Source organism: Ceratotherium simum, chromosome 27, assembly GCF_057802395.1.
Source record: "Ceratotherium simum simum isolate JZ-2026a chromosome 27, ASM5780239v1, whole genome shotgun sequence".
NCBI lineage: Eukaryota > Metazoa > Chordata > Mammalia > Perissodactyla > Rhinocerotidae > Ceratotherium > Ceratotherium simum.
Window position 1 is genome coordinate 25,920,383 of NC_141926.1, and position 25,711 is coordinate 25,946,093.

Here is a 25,711-nt window from a genome sequence, read left to right on the forward strand (position 1 = left end):
CCAGGCCAAGCCCACTCTGCTAAGAGTTTGGTTCCTAGACCTAACTGCTTTAAAAATTGCTAATTCTCAACATGCCTCTCCTGCTTGTTATGTTGGGTTCCCGCCCATGATTTAAATCTTTTCCTAAATCTCCATTCCTGTTCTGAACTTCTTTACCTCTTACAGATTTTCCACAGCTTCCTGATTCCTTAAACCATTACTATGTATTTTCTGGGATCCATAGAACTTGGTAATATCTTCTCAGCCGAAATGGAACCTGACATCAATATCCAAAATAGCTTCGTAGCTGAAAGAAGCAGGTAGGTGGGGGAGATTAAAATGACCCACTTATCGTTCAGCTGAGGAGGACCATTTTAAGAGATTCCCCATACTTGTATGAATGTGGCTTCTTCACCTTTTTCAAATGCACCATTCTTCCTCTCCTCTCTGCCTTCTCGTGAGCTATTTCCTCTGCCAAAAGCTTTTCTCCTTTTCAAACGCTGGCTTCTTCTCACCCTTTATTTGCCTAACTTTTCATTCCATTGAACCTTTAACTTTGACGGGACTTTCTTTGAGAGTTTTACCTTATATCTTAGGGTTAGGTTTCCTTTCTCCGAGGTTGAGAATACTACCCAGAAATTAATTGATTTTTTCTTTTTCATTTTTTTGTGAGGTTTCACTTATTGTCTTTAAAAGAATATGAAGAAAGATAACTTCATATAAACACATTTCTACAGCAATATCAACAATAACATCTTGATTCCCTGAGGGTAGTATACAAATCTGTGAATTAAAAATATGTTCTGAACTGAATTCATACTTTAATTATGGTCTGAGCTACAGAAACTCAGCCACTTGCACACCCAACTCCAGACCCCTCTGCTGGAGAGAACTGGAGGCTTCCATGGTCACAGGCCACACCGTGGAGAGACCACACAGGACTTTGCCTCCTACTTAAGCTCTAGAATTTTATGGCGAATTTGACTTCTGTGTTCACACCAAGTATCTCCCATGAAAATAACTGATGGGTGTATCACAGTATAGATTGCCAAGGACATTCGCATGTGATAAGGTGGTTGCAAAGTACAGATTTGGGGGATTCGCCACCAACAGGTGAGATACTCTCTACTGATCTGATGCTCTGGCGCATAGTGGCAAAGGAGGAAAAAGATGTCCCCAGAAGAAAATGCTGGGGAGCTGTTCAGTTAGAGGTGAGATGCAATGAGGTGAACGGGCCTACCTTAAGCTGAGAGCCTGGGATGCAGGCTGTTTGCTCACCGGATGAAGCCTCGTGGTGTGACTGCCCTGGTCAAATTAGACATTTGCTCATCTGAGACCAAGTCTCCAGTGTTCTCTTTGGGATCCAAGCCTCCCATATAAAGAGCCTGTGACCTTAGGGTGCTGGGATGGGTAGATACTAGTGGTAGGGACCCAGTCTGAGAAAGAGTATACATCAGCGTGTGTATGGTTAGAGGGGTGGGGAGGTCATCCAACAAAACCTGAAGATTCAAGTGAGTGCAGCTTTCAATTCCCTGATGCATGGAGGATGTCTCAGGTCCTGTTGGACCAAGATTTGCCCTGCTAGAGCATGGCTGGCACAGTCAGCCTCTCCTTGGGTGTTCTCAGCCACCGTGATCACCATTAAGGAGCCTTTCTTGCTACCTAGTTTACTGTTATTCATTTGACAGTCAGACCTTCAGAAAGGCTTTTAAAGGGCCCTTTCATTTACTCCAGATCAAGGACCATCAAGGGGTTAATGTAAAGAGCAGAACCTAAAAGAATCAGGGTTCAGCCCACCGGCATGTGATGAGCAGCCACTTCTGCCTGTGTTGGGACCAGCTGTCTCTCCTGCTGCATGCATCACAGGTGGGATAAGAGTCAGGAAACAGCTGTTCTCCACACCAGAGGTCTGTGCAGGCAGGAGGAGGGAGCCCAGGGCCTCCGACCTTGCCAGGACCACCAATGGGTTTGGTGAGATTGCGTGGCTTCTTGGTTCCTAAATCATAGCCTGCTTCCCTGAGCCAGATGCACTGATAAGCCTGAATTATCTTCTGAAACAGTTTTGAGGCCAACTAAATATTCCTTTTGTTCTTTCCTAAATTTGCCTAGGACTCACTCAGAGCCCACAGTTATATGCAATAGTCATAATCTTACAAGTCCCTTTAGAGTAAAGTCCACAGCCTCATTTCAAACTGTAATCTGAGATACTTTTTCTGTCTTGGTATTGGTCCAGCCCACTTCTGAGATGAGGCGGAACTTGATGATTTCCCAAATCAAACGTTCTGAGTTTGAATCCTACATGCAAAACCTCCTGGCTATGAGACCTTGGTGAAGTTTTCTGCACTGTCTATGCTTCGGTTTTACCATCCATACGATGAAGCTAACAGGAAGGGTTTCATGATGGGGTGATTATGAGCATGAAATAAGATTGTAAACTGCAAGTGTTTAGCAAAAGACCTAACATATTGCAAGTGCTCAACATATATTGGTCAATAACCCTCTCTCTGTCAGAAGACGGCTCAGGAGAGGGTTTTGTCAAGGCCACAACTAAGAGGGGCTGGTAATAGCATAGGGGGTGAGGCCAGGAAATGCTACATAAATTGTGGGGCCCAGTGCCAAATGAAAATACACGGCTCTGGCCAGGGGTGGGGAAATCATTCTCTCCTTTCCACAAGTTTACTGCCCCAACCCACAAACTGGGGGCGGGTGGGAGCCCCCACCAATTTATCCACCATGGTGCTGCCAGCCTTGGACAGAAACAGCTGTTGCCTAACACTGAAGCTTCCCGTGCCTAGGACCCCTTGCCAATGGTGGAACATGGATCTTCTTCACACATGCAACCTTATCACTGCCCCAGGTGGAGAGCCACAGTATTCCCAAGGCGTGGATGAGGTGGCTGAGGCCAGGTGGACCTGAGTATTAGGAAGTGGAGAGTGGATGTCCGAGAACCTGTCCTAGGGAAGAGGGGAGGGATGCAGGACTACATGTGAGCTGAGGCTCCAAGCCCCCTAGGCATGCTCCATTGTCCCATTAGACTTGACTTACAAAATACAAATTCAACGATAAATTTGTTAAGAATTTCAAGACAGCCGTTCCAGAGCATTAAAACTCCAAGTGCTGAGCCTTTTCACGTGTGGGGCCCTGTGCAACTGCACCAGGCACACACTCATGAAGCTGGCCCTAGATAAGATATAGCCTTTCCAGGCCAAGGGCTACCAGATGTCAGGGGAGACGGCACAGAGCCCTAAGATCCATAGGACACTCAAATGTAGGCACAAACTGGAAAAGGAGAAACAGAGGTACTGAGAACCCAGGCTGTGGGCGAAGATGAGGAGGGAGATTCCCTCTAGAGAGGCAGTGCTTTCCTGTAATTCTGTGTCTCCATTTGCGAGGAGCAGGCAGTTATCAGGGCTGTCTTTACAGGGATGTCTACCTCCCAGTACCAGGAATCCACTTGCATGTGATCATTCATGGTGACAACAGGAAGAGGCTAAGGTAGGGACTTGCAGAGGGAAGTGATGGGGTAGGGGAGGAGCACTCCCCAGAAATGCAGCCAGTAGCCTATGTGTCCAGGAGCTGGGGGCATGGAGTGGAGGGGGAGGGTAGAGTGTGGGGCATGAGAACTCTAGAGCCAGTACATGTCCTCACTCCAGGCCAAAGTTGGTTCCCACCTACCATAAAGCACCATCTACTTAGACACATCTCCTAAAATAGGCACAGCGTGCTATCTTCCAGTATGCGTGCTTCTTCTAATACAAATCCCTGACAATGACTCTAAGCATAAGGCCAAATTTGTTACTCAGTACCTCCTGTGACTCATTCTCTGTCTTCTGAGAGATCCCTGTGGGGGGAAAGCATTCTGTGGTACAGTCTGTGTTTCATCAGGACCTTACCACCCAGAAGGCTGGGCTGGGGAGCATTTCTCGTTGATGTAACCCTTGCTAGAAAGCATTTCACCGCCACGATCCCACCAGTATTCATAGGTGGTCAGTTACCTCTGCATCACTTGGGGACTTCCAATGACCTGCTGGCTGCAGATCATAAGTAGTGTCTTCGTCCAGATACATGTGTGGCCCCAATATCTGTGTCATTTGTTGCTTTAGGTCCTTGCAACATCCTCCAGCAGCATTCCCCTGTTCTGCTGCGTGGAAACAACGACATTAATGTGCATGGAGATGAACTCGCTGTTGGTTTGCATGCACTAGACTGACACCTTTTAATTTTTTCTGCATAGCAAGTGTGACTTTCATTCTTGGTTAAGTTCCTTACACATGATATCTTTGCCCACGTTCTACATATTCTTTTCCACAAGCTAAGTTCTCAAGACATCCACAAACAGGAGTTCATGAGATGTTCATCTCTGTCTCTATTTACTAATGTTGGCTTGGACATACCCTTTTGGTCTGGATAGGATTTTCTGGTGTTCAACTTTTGGGCAACTGAATGACTGTCTTCTTTATGTAACTGGAAGACATGCTAAAGATGTGGAGGTCTTTGAGGGTGACAAGGTTAGATCTGTGGTTTCCTGGGTGACTCTGGTGAGTGGACTCAGGAGGCAGCTTGCCACACTAAATATTAAATTCCTCAAGGGCAGTAAAATTCTGTTTTCCATTGTATCTCCTGGACCTAGAACAATGTTAAATAGGTGGTAACTGAATGATGAAATTTGAGGCTAATTAGAAACAAAAAGAAAATTATAACTTCATTATGGAATGAGCTAACTTTGAGATGAGGCAAATTATCAATTTGGAGTTGTTTAGCAGTCTGGAAATGCAGGTCTGTAGCTTGGTAAGAGGTTCCTAACAGAGATTCACATTTGCAAGACATCTGCATAGTGGCTCTGTGAGACAGCAGGGGTGGGTGAAGCTACAGAAGTGGAAAATAGAGTCTAGGACCAGCGGTATACTCAGATCTGTATCATGCACTTGATTGCAGGAAGTATTCCTATCTTTGATTTTCTTGCACTATGTCCTTGCCTCTTTATATATGGTTCTTTTTCTTTCATTCATATTTTAAAGGTTACTATTATATGTATATGCATATGCATTTATTATTGTTCATGATTTCCCATGTTTCTGTGATAAGGCAGGATAATAAATGAAATAAAAGTTCAGAAAAGAAGCAGAGTCACTGAGTGATTCAATAGAAGGACCAGAATTGGATCAAGACAGGAAGAAACAAGTTTCAAAAAGTGGAAACCACTGGGACATCTGTCAGGGAAGTGAGAGGAGAGCACTGGGTGTTCTCTTAGGAGTCGTTATCGACTAGGGAGAGAAGCCTTAGTGCACTGGTTGGGGATGAGTCAGAGCAATGAAGCAGAATGAAGCTATTCTGGGACAAAAGACATTTGTACTTGTGTGTGTTTGTACTGACCACTCTGTGCAACTGAATTCAAGTTTCCTAAATTTGTCCAGACTAGAAGCATGTTTGATCCTGTACTGTGGGCAGAACTGAGCCTATGGGCAAGGGTCAAATAATAAAAGCTGACATAGCAGGAGCTAAAGCCAAAGAATTTAATTTGTGGCCCTGGTCTCCCTGGGAACAGTTTTACTTTCTATTTGTTGCAAACTGATGATTAGCCTTCACTTTTGACAGCTATCTTGATACACAATGTAAATGTAACAAATCCATTGAAAATAAGACTCAAAGAACATGTCCTCTTGATGCAGAGTTGGCTATGTGATCTCAAAGTCCTGTCAATGCCCTTAAAGGGAGTCATTTTCTGGCAAATTGCCATTTCTGGTTCATTTGAAATGCTCATTTTCTCTGTCAAAATTTTTGTTCTTGTCTGTTCATGGCCTTAATGACTTGATCTCTTTCATGAATCTGGCTCTGATAATCACTCTCCAGTCATATAATAAGTATTTTTCTTTTTTTTTAAGTACATGTGTCTGTAAATCATGGATGTATTATTTTCATTGTAGAGATTGTGGATATAATGTATATTCAACCAAATATATTTCTATAAGTTAGACATTTTGGTAGCCAAATAGTCCAATAGTAAGTTGGAGATAATGATGTCTTCATTTTTGCTCCTCAAAAATAATTCTTAAAACAGGTGATTTTGTGCTAAGAGTTTACTTGGGTGGTAACCCAGAAGCATGGTGAGAAGGTAGGAAAGTGTGATGGGGAAGGGTGGATAATCAATAAAGGATTCATTAGTGAGCCACTAACCACTGTAGGTAATTAGGGTTCAATGCCAATGAGAAACTGTATTGAAAACACCTCAGAACTGTGTCCCTAAGGAGTGGGTAAGGTGGGTTGACTTTTCGCTAACATTCATTCTCATTGGTTGAGGGTTCTACTGCAATCATTAGCCCCTTGGCACTTCCAGACTGTCCTACAGGCAGGTTGATCTTGTTCATGTTGTCAGAGAAAGCCACCAAACAGAGAGACATAAGTGCCTAATATAGGAAGCCATTGACATATAGGGAGACTCCACTAAAGTTACAGTTATCCTCTAGAGTGGACCAAGGGAATTTGAGTGAAACACTGAGCGCATCACCTACATCTACACCTTGCACCATTTAGACCTCAGGACCAGCATTAAATCAACTCCACCCTTCACTGATTCTTCACTAATTGGTCATGATCTCTAAGAAAATAAAATCTGCCACATAAGGATTAGCCAAACCACAGTTTGAGTGATACAGTTAATCTTAAGAGCATAATTGATATTCATTATCTCTTTCTTCTACCACTCCTTTTAGATTCCTTTCATATTTCCCCAGCACTTCTGCTGTTCTGCATGGCTTGATTAGTGGGGTGACATAGATCTTCGACATAGGATGCAATAGAAAGGACTGAATTCTAGGTTACCATGTCCTTGTCAGGCCCTGGTTGCTGTAATTTCCTGTTCACAGTTATCCCTGGGCATCAAGACATCATGAGATACTCAAGTAAATGTCTTGTGTTACAGACATACTCTGTATTCTCATAATGTAATATCACTGCTAGTTCCACATAATAATCAATATCAAAAATTACAAGCATGATAATAATTCTTATCTAAACTTCTTATCTAAAACTCCAGTTTGTCAACACGAAAATGACAGATGAGCAAGGGACAGCCAGCCACTGTTGTACGTTAAATGGAAATCTTACTATGTTCTCTGATAGAAGCACCATTTTATCCCAGGAACAAGGACCTCAAACCCAAATATGCTTCCAGTTGTGGAATGGAACACACAGATTACCCAAGTGATTCACTGGGAGTGGTGGTGAGATGGGCTGTTCCTTCTTTTATTCTTTGGTTCCCAGGGACTCGTATTCTAGATATTGGAGATATAGGACAATACGATGACTGTTTTATCCACACACTGCATTCTAAGGGATAACATATAAACTCCACAGAGTGTCTTCTCTAAGTTCTGCCTTTAAGAGGCCATTCCAACTTTCTCTTAGTCTGGTAGCTTCTGGGTGATAATGTAATGTGACCTGTGAACTCTCTGGTCATGTGCTTGTTGTTGCATCCTTTGCCCTCAAGTGAGTCCCTTAATCTGAGACTATGTAATGAAGAGTCTTATGTGGGAAAACCAGACACTCTGTGCATCTGCAGAATGGGGTCAGAATGGGGGGTTAGAAAGGCAAACATACACTATTATCAATTCTAGGAAGGATGAATTATTATCCCCTCCATGGTAGAACAGGTGTGATATAATCATCTATACACAATATAGCTATTTGTTCTCTTTAAGGGATGGTTGGATATTGAAGTATCAGGGATATCCTCAGCTGCTGAAAGATCAGTAGATAAGTCAGCCTTGGTAAGATGGAGAACATGCTGTGGGCCCCAAGCATAGTCCCCATCCCTTCCATATGAGTATTCCATTAATGGTCCCCTTGTGAAAACACTGAGATGAGCCATTATATCCATCTGGTTTTCAGTTTTTCCACCACTGGGCATTGACATGAATCATAAATATCTGCACACTTTGTGACCAATCTCAGTGAACACTTGTATGTCTCCTCTCCAGACCTCCTTCTTTCTCCTTCCAGGCCCCTGAACTTCCAGCCAAGCCCATAAGTCCATGTATATCTTTATCTCAACAAGTGAACTATTCAAATCTCTACCTCCTTCGAGGATTTCTCCTCACTTATTATTTCAGAGATAGCCTTAACCAGCAGTAAATCTTTAGCTCATACCACCTATTGACGTGACATAAAAATAAATGACCCCTGAGTTTTTCCTTCTGTGTCAGCTGTACACAGGGAGGGTAAATTGAAGTAGAGGTCATGATAGAAGAGACGTACATGGTGTGAGTATTTGAGTAACCTCTTTCTGTGACTTGATTATGCTTTGTTGTCCTTCTCAGATCTGATACCAAATGTACCACTTCCATCATACAATGCATTTCTGCTTCCTCAGTCTAAGACTTGGTGGATCTGATAATATCTAGCTCACGAGTCATTGCTAATGATCAGGTGCTTAGTCTATAGCAATGCCCAGCAGCATGCCAGAAACTGCTTTTGAACAGTGAATAATTCTCTGCTGCTCAAGTCAAGACTCTGCTCAAGAACCCTGGAGCAAACTTTCCTATGGTGGTTTTCCTGAGATTCCACAAATAAAGAATTTGTATCCATAGTAGATATCAGATCACATGGAATGAAAGGCAAGGTAGTTTTCCTGTACCCTCTGGAGTGGCCCTCTTGCTCCCAGCCCCCAGTGAGCATCTTTCCAAGCCAACCCATAAATGAGTTGTAGTCAATCAATCAACAGGTTGTAGACATTTTCAGAAACTTATTGTGAGAGCCTACTTTCTAGAGACACTTGCAGTACCAAATCTCTTAACGTGGTTTCTCCCCAAAATCTGTGGTGAGAAGAATACTAGTAATTAAACGGAGCTTTGATAAGGACAAGTGTCTTGCCTCCTTTAAGTCTTTGAGATAGTTTATTTGGGAAGAGATCTCAGAAAGTACATCAAAGGAGTGGGGACATTACATACCCATAGAAGGAAAGCCAGTAAATGGGGCATTAATACTAGAGGCAAATTGGGCTCAATCCCACTAGAGACCCTTTGAAAGACTGTGTAGAACACATCTCAGAACTGTCATTCTAAAGGTCCAAAAAGCTAGTGTATAATCCACTCAATTCCTACTTTGGGGCATTAGCTTCTTGGGACTTCTGCTTGGTCCTAGGCACAAGCTGATTATGCTCCTGCAGCCAGAGAAGGCCCTCAGGTAGAGACACATTTTCATGACATAGGAAGCCATTGGCATGTATAGTAAATGTCCCCCAAAGCTGAAGGTATCCTCTGGTGTGGCCAAGGGAATAGAGACAGGTACCAACTGCTATAGACTGATAGCTGAAATGTTAAGAACATACCTGGTGCACACGCTTTATGTTTCTCCTGGGAGATAAAGTATCTGATATTGTTGTAAAGGATGACTACAGAATTTACAATAGGATGGTAATAAGGTATATTGAGGAGAATAGTAAAGCAAGGTGGGATATCCAGTGACCACAACTTTATGGATCTGAGGGCAGAGAGAAGGAGCACTAGGGGAGGGACTGGAGGTAAGTGAGGATGGAGAGATCTCTGTAGCCCTATGACTCAGCATGGGTGCTAGCCAGACACCCCACTCTATCAGTGAGCCCAGATATGCTACAACCGGTTACAGGTTCCCTTGTGAGACAAAGATTCTCATGTTGGGAATTTAGTGAAAGTAATTTTTGTTTACTCCTAGAGGAGAAGATTAGGGAGAAGTCTTTCTTCAGAATTTGATTCTCAGTCAATGATTCGGTGCCAGGAGGTAAAACAGTTTTCAATGCATTCCACTTGACTCTTCATTACTCCCCTCCTCGCTTGTCTCACAAACAGGCTAAAATCAGTTTTAATTGTGTAATGCAGTGCTCTATGATCATCAATAAACAATATAATATTTAAAAAACTGAAAACATTTGAAGTTCTTATGTATATACAGATATATTGCATACCCAGAGAGAAAGAGCAATGTCAAAATTGATCCCTGAGTAGCCCATTAATACCTCTTTTCACAGTGGTAGTTACCTGCAGGCCCTCATGCAGTTTGGGTCTAAGGAAGACTATTTCTCTTTATTAGTAACCTGACCATAATTGCCATTAGATATTGAGCTGAATAAATAAAGAAAACTAAATTCTAATTGTTCATTCCACTATTTATTAGAAACTCATACCAACAAAAGGTAGAAATGGAAGTTATCTTTAACATGTAGAAATTAGACTAAGGGATGAAACTTTCATGATTATCATTTTTCATTCTATTCCTTTCCACCTATATCCACCATGATCAAAGTGATTCTCTTCTCTCTCTCTCTCTCTCATATCTCTCTCTCTATCTCTCCACTTTGGTAGATTTACTTGTGTCTTCTGTTCTGGACCTATAATTTCCTGGACCTCTTCTAATCCCTAACACCAAAAAGTAGTCTAGCTAAAAAGTTCATGGTTCCATGATGACAGATAAATATAGAGCTAAACAAATATTTTTTTATATTTTAACTCTTTTTTTTTTTTTTTTTTTTGCTGGAGGAAGATTCACCCTGAACTAACACCTGTACCAACCTTTCTCTATTTTGTATGTGGGTCGCTACCACAGCATGGCTGCCAACAAGTGGTGTAGGTCCACACCCAGGAATCGAACCAAGGCTGCCAAAGTGGAGCATGCCAAGCTTAACCACTAGGCCACAGAGCCGGCCCCTGTATTTTAACTCTTATTTGAGGATGTTTGTATAGGTATAAATATGGCTGTGAATTGTCTATCATCATAAAGCACTATTTTAACCATTTTTTTTATATTCGTGCTATATTTTAGGTGATTTAGTGATGTGAGGAGTAAACATGTTCTAATACATATATTTTATGAAGCTTTCAAATGTAATTATAAAAAAGTAAAGTAACTGTGTTTTCATCTTTGGTAATTGCAATATGCCATTGAATGTTTATCATTATAATTCTGAACGCATATTATCTCTTCAGCAGGGAATACACCAGTTTATATTAAGCCTCCCATACTAGATAATCAGATGGGCTTTTGAAATTGGCATCAACATATCAGTTAATGAACAACTCTACAATCTCAGAAAGCTACCTTGATGTTTTTTATTGCCAAGTACGGTTAATTAACTTCTAAACTACATTCTGGGACATAACAGATGATATATTTTCATGCTTCCTGTTAAAAATTCTGAGAGTTTATGTGACAAGAAAATTGAAAGAAATTTCTTTCCTCTGAATGATTATTTTCACTAATATTGGAATCATTTTATAATTTTTTAGCTTATTAGCTTTATTGTATAATGTTTATGGAGCACTTATTGCCTTATCTCAAATTTGCTTCCAAAATTTCTAGTGTTTATAATATTCTACTCATTCTCAATCTATCCAAATTTTCACATTCCTTTGAGGCCTGCCTAATCCAAATGGCAGTGACTGAATTCATTACTAATTATCCAAATGAACTGTGATCTGTAAGATAGAGGAAAAATAATGACAATTGGATTCTAAAAACCTGGGTTCAGATCTTGGGTCTGCCATTTTTGAGTCTTGTCATTGTGAGGCTTTGATAAAATGAATAAGATAATGTAAAGTGTCTGGAACCGTACTTTTGTTTTTTAATGATCACATACATTACCTGAACTCATATACAATTTTCTGTATCTTTTCGTTACGTAAAAGATAATATCTACTTATTTGTTAAAATCTCTTTTCAAACCTACAAGATTGATATCCAAGAAGAAAGGGAAGGAGGAAGGAAGGGAGGGAGAGAGGGAGAAAGGAAGAATAGATAGTTGGAAAAATGATGAAAGAAAGGAAAAAAAGAAGACAGAAATGAAGGAAAGAAGGGAGCAAGGAAAAGGAGAGAGTCTGGAGAAGGAGATTAGAAGTGGGCCCTCTATTAAGCTATTTTCTCTCAACTCAACCCCCTCTCCCTTCTACCTTCTGTTTTGTGATGCTAGCACTGGGACCTGACAAACTCCGTTTCTGCCAAGAGGCTGTAGTACTGGGAGACAACAAAGCTGGAGGAGGAAGAGAGGGCGTGCTCCTTCCTGTTTGCATCCTGTGGGTTTCCTTTCACCCTGTGGTTCCTGTGAGTTTCCCCCTAGCAAAACTTCTTCACCTCAGCAGCAGTTTCTCCCGTGGCAGCATCTCAATCCAGTTTGCAGTTTTTCCAACATTTGAAGAACCCAGCTCATCATGCCTCATCAGGCACCAGCCGCACAGCCACACCAGACCCACACCCAGAGGTCTGTGTTTCATTACAATAATTCCAACGTCTTCCTTTTTGTTCCCCTAGCGTAGGATAGAAGCTGCTTCCTGCACTTGCTGCCTCTGTATTACCTTATAGTTCTTGTCTGGACTTTTCTGTTACCTTGTTGACAACTTTGTATGTGATCAACATATGTTTATATTAAATTCTATCTGGTAAAGTAACTGGTGAGATTTTTGTCTCCTGACTTGACTCTGCCTGATGCAGAGAGGGAAAAAGAGAAGAAAGAAGATCATATTTATTTTGGGCCTAATATATGCCAAACACATTGCTAAGTAATTCAGAGGTATATCTCATTTTAAATCACGTATGTATTATGTAAAAAATCGTACATCTGGCAATCATAGCAGCTGAGTAACTTGCCCAAGTGACATAGCTTGTAAGTGGAAAAGCACAGATTCCCACCATGGACTGTTTTTTAAATAAACGTCAATTTTTTTCATTCAATATTAATTTATTATTGGAACTTCTATCAACATTGTCTATATTGTTATAACTTCTGTGAACACTGCCTTGCAAGCAATACACACTCAATAAACACTTGATAATAACATAATATAAACTGAGTGATTGTCATTGCTGAGCATTTATTTTTAATGCTTTGCATATATAAATTCATTTACTCCTCACAATATTCCTATGAGGTTGGGACTTTAGTGAATCTTGATTCATGCCACATTCTTTAGTTTTCATTTGTATTTCAGTTAATTCTAGCATCAGAGAAGACTAACAAAATGGTGATTCAATGTGTGGCCTATAATAGGAGGAATTCAGATGAGAAAATATGAATAATTTCTTAATATTAAATGGAGGAGCTGGCCCCGTGGCTTAGCGGTTAAGTGCACGCGCTCTGCTACTGGCGGCCCGGGTTCAGATCTCGGGCGTGCACCAACACACCGCTTCTCTGGCCATGCTGAGGCCACGTCCCACATACAGCAACTAGAAGGATGTGCAACTATGATAAACAACTATCTACTGGGGCTTTGGGGGAAAAAAAATTAAGTAATGGAAAACTGGTATGTATTAAACTTCACTGATTATTTTTAAGAAAGAATGTGAAGTTATGTTTAGGAGACACTTTGAAAGCAGTGGGGCTAAGAAGCCTGAAAACCGTGATGGTTTAAAATATGAAAATTTGAGGGCAAAATAAATAAATAAATAAATCCCATAGATGCTTTTAAATATTTACAGGATGTGTTTATAACCACAAACAATGTAGTGTTTTAAAGGTTTGTATAAATGGAATCAGACTGTATATATCCTCCTGGAACTTGCCTTTCCCATTCAACATTATGTTTGGGGGATTTACTTACGTTGGTGCATGTAATTCTAGTCAATTCATTTTTCACTCCTGTATAATATTTCACTGCATGAAAAATACCACGATTTATTTCTCCATTTCAGTTAGGTTTGTTTCCAGTTTGTTTGTCTGTTTTTCATTACAAACAATTTTGCAATGAAAAAAATATATTCCTTTCTGTGATGATTAATTTTATGTGTCCACTTGACTGGCCATAGGGTGCCAGATTAAACATTATTTCTTGGCTTTTCTATGAGGATGTCTCCTGATAAGACTAGCATTTGAATCTGTGGACTCAGTAGATTGCCCTCCCCAGTGTGGGTGAGGATCATCCAATCCACTGAGAGCCTGAATAGAACAAAAAGCAGAGGAAGAAGGAATTCACCCCTTTTTGCCGTCTCATTGTCGAGCTGGGAGATCTCATCTCATCTCCTCCTGCTCCTGGCCTGGGATTTATACCGTCTGCTTCCCTGGTTCTCAAGTCTTTGGACTCAAACTGAATTACCTATGCCACCAGCTTTTCTGGGTCTCCAGCTTGCAAATGGCGGATCGTGGGATTTCTTAGCCTTCATCATCGTGGGAGCCAATTCCTCATAATAAATCTCCTTTTACATATATATACATATATATCCTATTGGTTCTGTTTCTCTGGAGAACCCTGATTAATTCACTTTCTTTATTCATTTTATGTCTATTCAATAAGTGAGGCTGTGTGTGTCAGGCCCCAAATTTAGTCCGAAGATTTGTCCTGTGGTAGATTGAAGCACTTACTGGCCCCAGTTCTTCATCATTCCCTATATCCTTGCTCTTTTCCATGTAATTTAACAATTCCTCTCACAAAGGAGTAAGCTTCCCTGACTCTTTACTTTGGACTCATGATTTGGCTTGTCCAATGGGATGTCAGTAGATAATGCATAAGCTAGGGCTCACAGCGTAAGACTTGCTCTCTTTGTTCACTGCCAGGCACTTGAAGCAGAGACACCTTGCTGAGCTCGGGCTAGATCAGCCAACAGGTGGCTGCTTGAGCAGCCCAGCTGTGGTCAGAAGAGCCGCCCTAGCCAGTTCACAGAGGCTTGATGAAAAAAAGTACTTATTTTTATATGCCACTAAGAGTTTGTACCTGTGTGTAATATAGCAACAGCTGTCTGATAGAGATGCATAAAATATAGTTTGTGATCTCCAGTGATTCATGTTGGAGTGGTTACAATTGTATAAACACATATAATACTATTTGATTATGGCACTAAGGCAAGTATTCAAAAAGTACTGTCTGAGCACATATGTGGAAAAGCAAACACAGATTCTTGTCGGCATTGTGATTGCATACTTTGTCATGTGTATATATTTATAAATTTAAGAATGATTGTTCCTAACTGATAATTTGGCATTTCAGTACATTTAGAGAAATAATATGAAAATTAAGTGTGGTAAAATAGTCATAGAGACTTTTGCAGAGCCTGTTAGTTGCCTACTCAATATCCATTCTCCTCTCCTTCCCACATAAAAGCGTACTAAATGTGTCAGGAAAGCCAAGCAAAGATGGTCTCACCCAGCCACACTTGCACCATGGTGTGGCCATATAACGTAGGTTCTGATTAATGCAATGTAAACAGAAGGGTTGTATTTGACTTTCAGGAAGGCTCCTTCAGGAAGGCCTACTCAGTTGAACATGTCCTCTTTTTGCCTTTTTCCCCATCCTGTTGAATTAAGGCTCAGACCTGATATTCCAGTTGCCATCTTGGAGCATGACTTGACTTGATGGTGGATGTGGGCAGTGATGATGACAGGGTAGAAAAATAGAAGAATCTTGGATTCTTTCAGAGGTATAAAGCCCTACAGCTTCTACCTCTGGGATCTTTGTTTTATCTGTGTTTCGATCACTCTTATTTTGAGAGTTTTAATATTTTTTGAGTAGTCATAGAGGCTATACCTAAAAAATGGTAAGGCAGGTGAAATTTTTCCTGAAAATAAGTATAAAGATGCAAAACAATGTTTGATTCATATTTTAACTCCAAAGAGCATGTACAAAAGTTCTTTCCTAGTGTTGGAAGTTAGAGCCATGAAATGCCCAGCTTGCCTATCTGTACCTTCTGTAGCACTTCTGAATCTGCTAATGCTATGCTTCATCTGCATTCTTCCTGCTAGTACTGTCAATCAGGAAGAATTTGAAATATTCATTCATTCATATGGGGCATATTCATTATTTATAACATTTCACTATGTCGCATACTCCCGATCTATATCCTTCGGGCAAAATTCAAAACTTAAAGTGAAGAATGAATATCAAATACTAGAATTTTTTAAATAATCAACTTGATGGTCAGAACATTATACCACCTGAAACTTTGACATCTTCTACAAAAATATTTCATCATTTTTATTACTATTCTCTATCTCTTTAATAAATATTATTTTATTAAAAATGAAAGTGTGATCACTGAATTGATAGATTTTGTTTTGATGAATACCAGGACTGGACCCAATCACCAACTCTATAACTCTTAAAGGCAATTCTAAATATTCACGTGAAAATAAAAGCAGAAGAAATATTATCCAGGTTTGGTTAGACATTCATCCCTTTTAAGACCAAGTAGGGCAATTTCCATCATCGACTAGGACTTAACCTGTTTGTCCCATCGGCATTCCTGCTCACCCCTACATCCTCCCACAATGATTGAGGATATTTGAAGGCCTCAGTTAAAAAAAAAAATCATTCTTTGCAATTCCTGTCGGACTTATTGTTGTTGAGGAGGCAAACACCTCGTTATTCCATTCCATGTGAAAAACCTTCTCTTTATATCTTAAAATTTTCTTTTAAGATGATTTTTATTGTTTAAATTTTGACATTAATGTTTATAATCCATTTTAGTTCATTTTTATATGTAGTGTGAAGTATAGACCAAAGTTTATTTCTTCGAATATGAGTATCCAATCGCTCTATCGTCATTCTTGAAATGACTACTCTAACTCCACTAAATTACTTTTACAATTGTTTGAAAATCAGTTGTCCATATATGTGTGGATCTATTTCTGGGTTTTCTATTCTGTTCCCGTTGATCTATTTGTCTATCTGGACACCAAAAATACGCTGTCTTGATTATTGTGGATTTATAGTAAGTCTTGAAGTCAGGTAGTATTAGTCCTCCAACTTTCTTATTCCTTTTTAATGTTGTCAGGTTCCTGCAGGTAGTTTGCATTTCCATATAAATTTTAGAATCAAATGTTAATTTCTATCAAAACTTGCTGGAATTTCAATTGGGATTTTGTTGTATCTATAGAGCAAATTAAAATGAATTTACATCTTACAAATATTAAGTCTCCAGACCCATGAACATGGTATAGCTCTCCATTTATTTAGGTCTTCTTTTATTTCTCTCAGCAATATTATGCACTTCTCATCTGTTCTCAGGGAACAGAAATTTCACATCTTTTATCAGATTCATTCCTAAATATTTCATACTTTTATGCTATTAGAAATTATATTTTTTAAATTTCCAAAATTTTATACTAGTATATAGAACTTTAATTACTAAGCTCATTTATTAGTTCTACTAACTTTTAAAAATAGATTTCATTAGAATTTCTACGTAGATAATCGTATCATCGCTGAATAAAGACAGTTTTATCTCTTTTTTGCAAATTTATTTTACTTGCCTGATTTCACTGGCCAAAATCTCAATTAGAATGCTGAAGAGAAGTAGTGAGAGTGAACATCTTTGTCTTATTCCTGATATTGGTGGAAAAGCATTCAGACTTTCACCTGTCTGATGTTAGCTATAGATTTTTCTTAGATGCTTTATCATGTTGAGGAGGTTACCTTCCATTCCTGGTTGGCTGAAAGTTTTTAGATGTTGGATTTTGCCAATTAAAAAAAGGGCAAAGGATTTGAACAGACACTTTACCAGAGAATACATAGAGACGGTAAATAAGCACATAAAAAATGCTCAACATCATTGACCATTAAGAAAATGCAAATTAAAACTTCTATGAAATACTATCATGCACCTATTAGAATGGTTTTAAAAAAAAAAAGGCCAATTATACCAACTGGTGGTGAGAATGTGGAGGAACTGGAACTCTCATATACTACTGTTGACAATGTAAAATGATAAAACCACTTTGAAAACAATGCGGCAGTTTCTTAAGAAGTTAAATATACATCTATACTTATGAGTCCTCCCTTCTATTGGTAGGTATTTACTCAAGAGAAATAAAAGCATATGTCCATAAAATGACTTATACATAGAGATAATTAGCAGCTTTATTTGTAATAATCAAAACTGTAAACAACTCTAATGTCCATCAACACATTGTGGTATATACATACAGTGGAATACTACTCAGCAATCAGATGGAATGAACTATTGATAACACACAAGATAGATCATTCTCAAAATAATTAAACTGAATGAAAGAAACCAGGCAAAAAAATATGTGCTATATATGACTCTGCTTCTGTAAAATTTTGCAAAATGCAAACTATTGTATAGTGAACAAAATTAGATTAGTGGTTTCCTGGAAAAGGTGGGAGGGTGTGTATGGAATAGCAATAAAGAATGATTAGGAAGGAGCCTAGGGAAATGTTTTTGAGGTGATGGATATATTGATTACTTTGTCTGCAGTGATGGTTTCACAGGTGTACATAGGTCAAAACATGTCAATTTGTACTTTTTAAATTCATGCAGTTTATTGAAAGTCAATTACACCACAATAAAGCTGATAGCTAGAATAAAGGGCAGAGTAAATAATTCACAAATTTTGTACAAAATACTTATTTTAGATTATATTATATAGATTATATAACATTATATAAATGTTTGTCTTAAATAGGACAGACATTATTGGGTTTTTTTTGTTTTTTTGTTTTTTTTTTTGCTGAGGAAGATTCAACCCTGAACTAACATCCATTGCCAATCTTCCTCTTTTTTCACTTGAGGAAGATTGGCTCTGAGCTAACATCTTTGCCAATCTTCCTCTATTTTGTATGTGGGTTGCTGCCACAGCATGGCTGATAAGTGGTGTAAGTCCACGCCTGGGATCCGAACCTGCAAACCCAGACCACTGAAGCAGAGCGCATCAAACTTAACCCTGGGGCCAGCCCCAGACATTATTGTTTTTATACAATTGATATGACAATCCTTTAATACCTCCTTTAGGCAATAGTGTTGTTTTATAGATTTTTTTAAAAATATGCTAATGATAAGTAATATAGTATTTACAACTGCACCAGAAAATACTCTATGTTGGTTTATTGTAAACCAGACTGGCAGAGTAATATCAACCTTTTGTTGGTGACTGAGAGTAGCATGATAATATTTCCTATCCTGGTAGTGTACTGTTCACCTAGAAATATTCATTGTCCATGTTGAAGTTATCACTACCTATCTAGTCACCAATAAAGTACATCACCAAACATATGGACAAGGAACATTTGTTGAATTGTGCATTTTTCACTTAATTATTTTAGAAAACATTTTTTGAAAGATCAGACGAAGTCACATTAAAATAGCAACTTAGCTGATAAACCAGCACCAGTTGTAAGATGTCCCACTAATATCTCATTAAAATATATATATGGCTGAACCATTTAGATGATGCTACTAATCATCTAATTGGTGGAGTTTTTGTTCATTTGGGAAGATAATTGAGTTAATCATAATTAAGTCATCTATAAAAATAACAGAATTATTGGTGGATCTTTAGGGGATAAAAATTGGAAATAATTCTTTGGATTTCTTTCAACTATTTAAAATACAGATATTTCATTAAATGTCCTTTTTTCATGCCCCTCCTTATCTCTTATCCCAAAAGCAACTACAATTTGGGGGAGTAAAATATTTAAATTATGGTGAAAAAAATTTGGAGTGTAATGGTCAATTTTATGCCACAGTGTCCCCAAATATTTGGTCAAATTTATTCTGAGTGTGTCTGAGAGGGTGTTTCTAGATGAGATTAACATCTCAGTTGGTAGACTGAGTAAAAGAGGTTGCCTTCCCCAATGTGGATGGGATCAGTTTAAGGCCTGAATAGAACAAAAAGACCGACCCTCTTGAGAGTAAAGAGAACTCTTTCTGCCTAATTGCCATAGAGCTGAGACTTTTTTTTTTTTCATGCTTTCAGACTCATACTGTAACAGTGGCTTTTCCTGAGTCTTGATCCTACTGACCTTGACCTTTGCACTGGAACTACAGTCATCCCTTGGTATCCACGGGGGATTGATTCTAGGAACGCCCGAGGATACTAAAATCTGCGGAAGTTCAAGTCCCTCATATGAAATGGTGTAGTACAATGAATACAGTCAGCTCTCCATATCTGTGGGTTTGACATCCATGGATTCAACCAATCGTGGATCTTCAATGGATGGTTGGTTGAATTTGCACATGCAAAATCTGAAGATACAGAGGGCTGACTGTAACCATTGGTGCTCCTGAAATTGGTTGGTTGCTCCTAATGTCACTGGACAAAGTGGGGAAAGAAAAGTATGAGGTCAGGGATTTTAATTCCTGGATCAAGGGCCACATAAAAACCTGGAAGCTTCTATGTGTGCCCTGAAGGAATCTCATCTCCTATAGCTACAGGGCTGAGATTGTTGAAAATCTAACCCAGACTCTCATCATGCCAGTGGATAAATTACAATGCAAATTGAATTCCCATCCTATAATGTGTCTACTGTTCAAGTGAGGACATTAGTTGGTAAAGAATGGGACCCTGTGAGTTGGAAATGGGAGTTGTCAGAAGACCCTGATGAAACTGAGGATATTGAGCCCCTAAATTCCGATGAATCTTCTTTTACAGTGGAAGAGGCCTCCCCACTCCCAATGGAAGTGCCTCTCCACCCTTATCTGAGGGGATTAACTATACTCCCTGAGGAAACTGTAATGGCCTCCACTGAGGCAGTCACCCTGCAAGACAATGCTGATTCTCCTCAGGATCCACCACCATTATCCCTCTTTGCTTCTAGAACCATAATTAGACTCAGCAGATCCCTAAAGATGAGGAGCAAAGTGTAACCCATGAGGAGATGCACTGCACTCCAAAAGAACTACTCGAGTTTTCTAATTTATATGGGCAGAAATGTGGGAAATATGTGCAGAAATGGAAAGTTATGGGATAATGGTGGAAAAAATATAAAGTTGGATTAGGCTGAATTTATTTATATGGGTTCACTAAGCAGATTCTGCATTAAATATTGCAGTTTGAAGAGATAGAAATGGTTCTAACAGTTTGTTTGCTTGAAACAGGGACCGACAGATGGCCCACCATGAATGGGTTAGAAATGTCAGATCTGCCTTGATTTAACGTAGTAAGGATTCAAAGGCATAGAGCGATTGGAACGTTAGATTTGTCAGTTAAGACCTACTCACCCACACAGGGAAGGTCCAGAAGACACGTCTTTCATCATGACTATAAGAAATAAATTTGTAAGCTCTGTGATCACTTTTTGCTGTAGGATGGACCTTACAGTGGGAACTGTGGTTACTGAATTGGGAAACCTAATTGCAAGGGGAGTAATTGGATCCTGGAGTGTCCAGGACCGAGTGGCAACTGTCAACCACCAAAGGCAAGGTGGGCATTGTTACCATAATGGACCACAGAGTCAAAGCAGTAATCAAAAGAGTCTGACTCATAGAGACCAATGCTGTTGGTTAGTTGATCATGGTGTCTATAGAAGTGAAATAGATAAGAAGCCTATTACATTTTTACTTGATCTGTATAAGCAGAAAATTTCTAGTACAAATGAAGAAAAGGCTAACAAAATCATAAAAACAGCTTTTTGAGCCAGTTTACAGACCCAGAAACCCTTGAATGAAGGGAAACCCAGATACCCTTGAGGAAGGACCCCAGAATACTGCCAAAAGCATATTATTCATCTTTCTCCTAGCCTTCTCTAAATGGATCTATGGCCTTTTACCAGGGTAATTGTGCATTAAAGGAAAGGAAATAATCAGACTTTTGGGGACACTGGCTCTGAACTGACACTAATTCCAGGAGACAGTAATCAGTGTAGTCTACCAATCAGAGTAGGGGCTTATGGTGGTCCAGTGACCAAAGGACTTTTAGTGCAGGTCTGTCTCACAGCGGGCCCAGCGGGTATCTCAACTCATCCTGTGATTATTTCCCCAGTTCCAGAATGCATAATTGGATTAGATAGACTCAGCTGCTAGTTTTATTCCCTGACCTGTGGACTGAGGGCTATTATGGTGGAAAAAACCAAGTGGAAGCCACTGGAACTGCCTGTACTTAGGAAAATAACAAACCAAAAGCAATCCTGGAGGGATTGCAAAGATTAGTGCCACCATCAATGTCTTGGAACATACAAGAGTGGTGATTCCCACAATATTCCCATTCAATTTAACTATTTGGCCTGTGCAGAAGACTGATGGATCTTGGAGAATAACCGTGGATTATCATGTTAACTAAACTGTGACTCTATTTGCAGCTACTGTACCAGATGTGCTTTCATTGCTCGAACAAATTAACACACACCCTGGTTCCTGGTATGTAGCTATTGACCTGGCAAAATTATTTTTTCTCAATACTTGTCAATAAAGACCATCAGAAGCAGTTTGTTTTCAGCTGGCAAAGCCAGAAATACACTTTCACTGTTTTATCTCAAGGGTATATCACCTCTCCAGCTCTATGTCATAATTTATTTCCCAGAGATTTTGATCATTTTTCCTTCCACAAGATATCATACCAGTCCATTACATTGATGAAATTATGCTGACAGGGCCCTGTGAGCAGGAAGTGGCAACTACTTTAGATTTCTTGGTAAGACATTTGCCTGACAGAGGGTGGGGAAAAAATATGACTAAAACTCAGGGGGCTTCTACCTCAGTGAAATTTCTAGGAGTCCAGTGGTGTGAGGCATGTTGAGATATGCCTTCTAAGGTGAAGGACAAGTTGCTGTATTTGGACCATTTTACAATAAAAAAAAGAAAGGTGCAACACCCAGTAGGCCTCTTGATTTTGGAGGCAATATATTCCTCATTTGAGTGTGTTATTCCTGCCTATTTACTGAGTGATCCAAAAAACTGCTAGTTTTGAGTGAGGTCCAGAACAAGAGAAGGCTCTGCAACAGAACTAGGCTGCTATGCAAACTACTCTACCCCTTGGGCCATGGGATCCAGCAGATCCAATGGCACTTGAAGTGTCAATGGCAGATAAGGATGCTGTCTGGAGCCTGTGACAGGCCTCTATAGGTGATTCACGGCACAGGCTCTTAGGATATTTGGAGCAAGGGCCTATTATCTTCTGCGGATAACTACTGTCCTTTTGAGAAACAGCTGTTGGCCTACTAGTGGGCATTAGTAGAGACTGAATACTTAACAATGGGACACCAAGTTACCATGCAACCTGAGCTGCCCATTGTGAATAGGGTGTAATCTGACCCACCACGCCGTAAAGTTAGCCAGGCACAACAGCACTGCGTCATCAAATGTAAATGGTATATACATGATCAGGTTTGAGCTGGCCTTGAAGGCACAACTAAGCTACATGAAGAAGTGGCTCAAATGCCCATGGTCCCCTCTCCTGCTACACTGCCTTCTCTCTCCCAGCCTGTACCTTTGACCTCATGGAGAGTTGGCAGAGGAAGAGAAGACTTACAGATGGTTCTGCATGATATGCAGGCACCACCTTCAAGTGGATAACTAGAGCACTACAGTCCCTTTCTGAGATATCCGCGAGGGACAGTGGTGAAGGAAAATGTTCCCAGTGGGGAGAACTTCAAGCAGTACACCTAGTTGTTCATTTTGCTTGGAAGGAGAAATAGCTAGATGTGTGATTATATATCGACTCATAGGCTGTGGTCAATAGTTTGGCTGGATGATCAGGAACTTGGAAGGAATATGATTGGAAAATTGATGACAAGCAAATGTAGGGAAAAAGCATATGGATATACCTCTCCAAATGGGCAAAAAACATGAAGATATTTGTGTCTCACGTGAATGGTCACCAAAGGGAGCATTTTAATAATCAAGTGGATAGGATGACCCATTCTGTGGAAACCAGTCAGCCTCTTTCCCCAGGCATCCGTGTCATTGCCTAATGGGTTCATGAACAAAGTGACCATTGTGGCAGGGATGGAGGTTATGCATGTGCTCAGCGATGTGGTCTTCTACTCACCAAGGCCTACCTGTCTTCAATCATCATTGAATGCCCAATCTGCTAGCTGCAGATTCCCTGGGGTGGTCAGCTGCAGATTCTACCTGGTGGCTGGTCACTTACATTTGACCACTTCTATCATGGAAGGGGAAATGTTTGTTCTTACTGGAATAGACACTTGCTCTAGATACGGATTTGCCTTCTGTGCATGTAATACTTCTGCCGAAACTACCATCTGTGGACTTTCAGAATGCCTTAGTCACGATCATAATGTTCCACAAAGTGCTGCTTCTGGTCAAGAAGTCCCTTCACAGCAAAACAGGGGTGTCAATGGGCCCATGCTCATGAAATTCACTGGTCTTACCATGTTCTCCACTATCTTGAAGTGGCTGGTTTGATGGAATGGCCTTTTGAAGACTCAGTTACAGTGTCAGCTGGGTGGCAATATCTTGCCAGAGGTAATATTTTCCAGAAAGCTATATATGCTCTGAATCAGCATCCAATATAAGGTGTTGTTTCTCCCAAAGCCAGGATTAATGGGTCCAGGCATCAAGAAGTATAAATGAGAGTGGCACCACTCACTATCACCCTATTGATCCATTAGCAAAGTTTTTGCTTCCTGTTCCCATGACTTTATACTCTACTGTACTAGAAGTTTTAGATCCAAAGGGAGAAATGTTTTCACCAGGAGACACATCGATGTTTCCATTACAATGAAAGTTAAGACTGTCACTCAGCCATTTTGGGTTCCTCACACTTCCAAATCAACAGGCAAAGAAGAGAGTTAAGGTGCTGGCTGGGGCGATTGATCCTGACCAAGTGAAAATTGGACAACTCCTACAAAATAGAGGTAAGAGAGAGTATGTTTGAAATATAGATCTCTTAGAATGTCTCTTAGTATTACCATGTCTTGTAATTATGGTCAATGGAAAACTACAACAACCTAATCTAGGCAGTACTACTAACAACTCTGACTCATCAGGAATTCATGAATGAAGATTTGGGTCACCCCACTGTTACTGAACCAAGTGGGCTCACCTCCTGGTGAGTTAAATAAGACTCTACACCGGTCTCACAAAGTAAAGTGTATTTGTAGTAAATAGGAGGCCATGAGGAATCATTTCCAAAGTCATGGCATGCCCGAACAAAGGGAAGGAGGAACTTGTATTTGGTTAGGGAATGAATATTCAAAAAGGAGAGGCGGGTACACTGCAGATTACGGTAATGAGGCTTAATCTCCTCTAGAAGAGATCTTCGCATTAAAATAAGGCAAGGTCATGGGCACAGCTCTTGTAGAAAGGCTTGGTTAGCTTCAGGGTGGTTTCTGGTTGTGTCTCCTTAACATAAAAAAACAATTTGGAAAAACAGTTAAATGCTTCCACACCCGTCATTAAGTTCCTTGGGACACTAGTCGGTGACACCACTGGGTAAAGAACCACCACCAGCTGAGGTGCTTGCTGAGAGCCAAGGGAGTACAGAATGGGTAATGGAAGAAGGTAGTTATAAAAACCAGTTATAAGCATGCAACCAGTTACAGAAATAAGGACTGTAATTGTCATGGGTATTTTCTCCTTATTTTGTTATGAATACATTTGGGTGTTTGTGTGTTTAAAATATCTTTGTTTTCTTCCCTCTCTTATTATGTAACATAAGATGTATTGACTTTCTATCATAGTATTTAAGTATTGTCAATTTTACATCATAGTATTCAAGTTATGGTATATCAAGAAGAACAAACATCACTCAAGGACTTTACCTCCTCTTCTGGGGAAGGAGTTTTTGGTTGTGCATTTTGGACACAGTGCATTTTGGACACAGGATATTTGTCTCGTGTTAGGTGGAATTATGACCTTCTTATTGTCTTTATTTGGAGATTAACTACCGTTTAAGGAGATGTGTATGGGTGCCATGTTAACAAGGGGTAGACATCAACTTGACTAGCCATGGGGCACTCAGACAGTTGGTCAAACATTAGGTGTGCCTGTGAAGGTGTTTTTGAATGAGATTAACATTAAAATTGGTAAACTGAGTAAAGCAGATTGCCCTCCCCAATGTGGGTGAGTCTCATCCAATCAGTTT

At 39.9% G+C, this 25,711-nt stretch overlaps 1 pseudogene; it reads left to right on the forward strand.

Moving 5' to 3' along the window:
* Positions 1-249: 249 nt before the first annotated feature.
* LOC147913453 (uncharacterized) lies at positions 250-24,349 on the forward strand (annotated as a pseudogene).
* The last annotated feature ends 1,362 nt before the right edge of the window (positions 24,350-25,711 follow it).